Here is a 5,215-nt window from a genome sequence, read left to right as displayed (position 1 = left end):
TGTGTGAGTGTGTGTGAGTGTGTGTGAGTGTGTGTGAGTGTGTGTGTGTGTTCAAGAGGTGTGCCTTTGAGGTTTGTAATACCTACCATTGCTCCTTATACCATATCTTGTACAACTTGTGTTTGCTCATAATATTATATTTCTTATGAATGCTTGTTTTATGTTTGTGTCAACACATAGTTCTGCTAATAGTATATATTTCTTTAATGCCCATCCTTTTGAGTGCTAGCTCAACTTTTAAGATTTTAGAAATATCACTGTGTTGCTAAGTTGGTTTTTTATTATACAGCACAGACCTTCATGTAAATGGAGCGCTTAAAAATGAATTTTTCTGATGAAGATAACTTATCAGCAACTCAGTGCCAGATACCAAGATAGCCTTTGAACAATGGTAGAGGTTTCAGTATGGCTTCACTGCTGGAGCTTCTTCAGGAGATGTAGGCATTCTGGAAACAGACAGAAGCACAATGGAAAAAAGCATTTGGTCACGCTTTCCAATGGATCACCCTAACTAGAAAAGAGCATAAAAATATCACACCGATTGGCAATGATGCTGCTGACGACGGTGATTTCAATCTTTTACTTTGAGGAATCTGAACATTTCTTGGAGATAAACACATCTGGACAGGCTGGAAGTTAATCATGTAAATAAGAACTAGCATCATGCTCCTGTCCAAAAAGGAATCTAAAGGGGCTGGTTGAGATTTGCTGAGCAGGTCTTAAAGAAATTGAACATCATCTGCCTTTCCTTTCACTAACCTTTATTGTTTATTTGATTTGTTTTCATAGGAATCTATATCATTACTTCAACACGTACAAAAAAACCCAACCCTCAGGTCTAAACATATTTACTTCTCAGCTCTTGTCATACAGTTAGAGCTGGGAAATGAGTGCCCAACATGTTATAAATCCTTGCATGCTGAATGCTGTGCCATCAACAGAGGCTTGGCAGTGACAATGTTTGGAGCTGAGGATGGAAGGGGCTCGTCTGAGCTTTTAACCTCTTTGGAGAGGCACTAGCTACCCTTTGAACCTTAGCTGTGACCCACAAAATGACACAGCAACATATGCTTTGTGCTTTGTTGAGTTTTAAAAATCTTTAGAAAATTAGTCAAATATTAAAACAAAAAATGAAAACTCTCAAGTATTGCCATATATGTGAAAATGTGGAATAGTTTTCTTTATTTTGACGCTGTCGATTTTTTCATGTACTTAAAAACACTTTTTTTTTTAATTTTTTTTTCAGCTTGTTTTCAAAGATTAGCTAGCTGTCAAATATCATTTTCTCCAGTTGGCTTCTGATTTTGCAAACATTCTGAATAAAGTCATTGCACAGTAATTAAGGCTGTGAGAGAAGAGAAATTTTACTTGTAGCATCTCATCTTCACCAAGTTGTCACTTTCTCTAGTAAGAAAACCAGTCTTAAAGGCAATCCATTAAATTCTTTTACTATGTTGACCTTTTGAAGGGACCAAAATATTCATCATTAAATTATTATCCCCTGGGACCACTGTTGGACAAAGAATTTTTAAAAGAAAAGTTGGTGTTTTCAGGGTCAGTTCTACAACCTCACACACTGTTATTTATTTAGTGCCAAATCTCCTTCAGAAATGGCAGGTGACTTCATTGGCAGCCCACTGAGATTTAAGCTCAGCATATTCCAGAAAATGTGGATCTTATTCTTGTCTTTCTAGTAGTGATCTAATTCTAATAGCTATATTAAAACACACACACACACGGGATTTGAAGAGTCTCGTTTCATGTCAGGAAAATACTTCACTTTATGGCCATGTACTTAATCAAAATGCTCTATCTTAGTACAAAGGACTATAAGCTTCATATCAAAGAGATATCTAAAGATCTCTACTGAATGAAAAGTCCAGGATTATCTAGATAAATTGCAGACTTGTTCTCCTCCTGGAAAAAAACATTACACTGCAGCCTCTTTATAAAACTGGTGGATAGGACGAAGGGCCATGCTCCAGAGTGTTAGATTCTAGAGCTTGTTAAAACAGAATATGGGCCTCACCTTTGTAGTCTGATTCAGTAGGTCTGGGGTGAGGCCTGAGAATTTGGATTTCTACCAAGCTGCAAAGTGATGCTGGTGCTGACCACACCTTGAGAACTACTGGCCTAGAGCTTGGGAATGTGATACCCATCAGTGGTCAGAAGAAGCAGACTGGGAAATGTCAGAGCCTAGAATTAGATGCACCAAGGGAGTGAGGGGACAAAAATTGATAGGAGAGGTCAGGTTTATAGGTAATGAGATGGAGCAGGGAATCTAAAAAGAAAGGAAACAACACTGAGATACCATATCTGCCAAGGCAGCTCAGTCCATTGATGAGGAAATCCAAAGGAAGAGATTCCTGGCAGGCCAGATGCGGGTAGAACATAGAGATAAGAGATATGAAGACTCAGGTCACCCAGCTGGGGGTCAAGGAAAGACTCTAAGCCCTAGGGGACAACTGGGAAGAACAGTGCAGGACCCTAGTCCTTGGAGACTTGGAGAAATCCAGCAGATTACTAGAAAAGAATTCAGTGTAATGTTAGGATGATTCTTGCTGCTGTAATAGAAAAACCCCCAAGTAATAGTGACTCAACTTGTGAGAGTTTCACTCTTGCTCAAATTTCAAACCAAATAGTCTTGATTGTTAGGTAGCTCTCCTCTAAGTAGTGACTCAGCAATCCAGGCACTGTCTAACTCGTGGCTCTGCCATCATCAAATGTGGCTTTTAAGGTCACTGATCAGGTGGAAAAGCATAGAGAATCACACATAGGAGGCTTGTAATGGGCAAAGCCTGAAAGGGACACTTATCTCTTATGCCTAAAATCCACTGGTCAGGACTCCATCCCACTGCTATATTAACTCAGCAAATTGAGATGTGCCCAGGCTGAAAACAAACAAACAAACAGATTTTGTAGCCAGCTAACCAGTCTCTGCCACACTCAGATAAAAGGGAGCAAGGTAGAATTATGATTATTATAATTGCATCACAAGAAGATTGTTCTCCCACCAACCGGTGTGATGCAACCAAATGTTCTAGCTGAGGGTGTTAGCTCATTCAGTCTGTCTTGTCACTGCACTGATCTTACACATGGGGAGCAAAGATGGACAAAGAAGCTGCGAACCAGGCAGGGCCTAGAGACCAGCCATTTACCAGTTTTACTGAATACACTTAAGGGATGTTGTGTTCTCTGAACAAACCTTCTCTCATCTAAAAATATCACATCAAGGAATGTAGTCATGTTCTGCAGGTACAAAAGGAAATGAATGTTTTCTTCATTCTACATCTTTTGAAGAAACCCATTTAGAATTTCCTGGATAGGCCAGTTTATATTTCTAATGTGGGTACACATTGTTTGCTTTGGATGTATTTTTAGAATTTGGTTGTATTGTTTAGAAATATTAATTGAGAAAGCCTACCACCGACCTTCCTCAATTTAACACATTTAGGGAAGATCTTCAAGGATGACACAACTGTACATGAGAGGTTTTAAATGGACTAAATGACTGAGGACTGTTTATTTTGGGAAAATGAAGACAAAGTTGGAATATAATCCCACAAAAGATCCGGAAGTGTCTTGATCAGTGTTTCCTTCTCATCACTGCTCAAGAGAAACAGCCTTCCCTCCACTTCCTTAATTTGCCTGGGAAAACCAATGTGAGTTCTGGGAATCTAAGTCCCTAAAACATGCAAACCACAGAATTATTCTAAAAGGATATAAAAAATGTTCAACCATTTAAAAAAAAAAAATTACACCATTGAAATAACTGAGGGATGATGTGATGGTAGACATGGTGTGGGATGAAGGTGTTATCTGTAGGCCGGGTCAGTGGAGTTATGGCTGAATCCATGGTGAGGTCACAGCAGTCTCACTGACAACTCGTGAGTTTTCCTTGTTTTCTGTTTTTTGTTTTTTAGTTTTGTGAATTTATTATTCATTGCTGTTTATATTCAAGGTGAATAGTAATAACTGGTTTAAAGCATTGATTTATAATTATATAAAATGTTACATGAAAATGTTTTAAATCCATAGTGTTCTTTTGAAGTTTTACTGTTAAACCCCAGAGAATTCCTTAATAGCAATAAGTCAGACCTCAGTCCTTCTGGATAAGTATTCTTCTGCAATTCTTAAAGATGAATAGAGTAAGTGAGAACATAACCCTTGATATTTCTCAAAGGAGAGAGAAAAGACAATTAATGTACACCAAAACTATTCATGTGTAGAAGTAAAAATATACTAGAAGAGAATGAGGGTTTAATGTTTGACCTGGCCGTACTTACGAATAACCTAGAGAGCTTATAAAAAATACCAGTGCCTGTGGTACCGCCCGCCCCAGACCCATTAAATCTGACTCTCTGGGGTGGGATCTGGGCAGTAGTATTTTCTTAAATCTCTGAGAACTTGGCCGGGGAGATTCTCTCACTAGCCTCCCTTTGTTCACTTGACCTATCGATGAGAGTGGAAGAGAGTAAATGCTCCAACAGGACAAGGAGAACACTCTGAGGAGCCTTACTGGGAAGAAAAGGTGGAATGGGAGAAGGGCCATTGGCTTCTTCCAGTTCCACAACCAGTAGAACCTCCACCTAATCTGACTTATGCACAGGTCCCACTAACTGGTTTGGTTCTCTGACCTTTCTTTTTGTCATGAGAACCTCAAGATTCTTGGTGGCTGGGAATCCAGAACCCAATTTTATTATGTCTTTCCCAGTCTGCTGTAGTCCTGGGTCACGCCCTGTCTTCTCTCAGCAGGGTTGTCAAACTGGGATCACTGGCTCCAGCACTAGAGTTTCTGCTGACTTTATGCCATTAGCATTCAGCTATTTATTTACCCCACAAATATTCACTTCCCTATACTAAGCACTGACAACTTATTTGGCACCTGGCCTGGGCTGGGTAGATAAGTAACCAGATTCAAGGTTCTATACTGAGGCCACCTCTCTCCTGAACCTTAGTGATTATTGCCACTGTCAGAGCCAGGCTCCTAGTGTGCAGCCTACTGATAGAATGTGACAACCTCACCTCATTCATGCTCAAGAAGTGTAGGCTGCATAATGCTGCTAGCAACCAACACCCTGTATCAGGCTAATACCAACTAGTGCTACTCAGAGATTGTAGTCGTTATGAGCTAAAATAATAGATAGCTCTTCTTTGATGCTTACCCTTTCTTCTGGGCCATGATCCCAAAGGAAAGACATTTTTTGGTATATTT

General features: G+C 39.6%; 1 long non-coding RNA gene across 1 annotated transcript in view; it reads right to left on the bottom strand.

The window, feature by feature from the left end:
- Positions 1 to 258: 258 nt before the first annotated feature.
- LOC111747154 overlaps positions 259 to 5,215 on the bottom strand; it is a 211,022-nt gene continuing 206,065 nt past the window's right edge. Inside the window, exon 4 of the long non-coding RNA XR_002783420.1 lies at positions 259 to 446. This is a non-coding gene — a long non-coding RNA (uncharacterized LOC111747154). The remainder of the gene's footprint in view (positions 447 to 5,215) is intronic.

The sequence above is a fragment of the Pteropus vampyrus genome, unplaced genomic scaffold (assembly GCF_000151845.1).
Source record: "Pteropus vampyrus isolate Shadow unplaced genomic scaffold, Pvam_2.0 Scaffold213, whole genome shotgun sequence".
Classification (NCBI taxonomy): Eukaryota; Metazoa; Chordata; class Mammalia; order Chiroptera; family Pteropodidae; genus Pteropus; species Pteropus vampyrus.
This window is presented reverse-complemented; position numbering and strand designations above follow the sequence as displayed.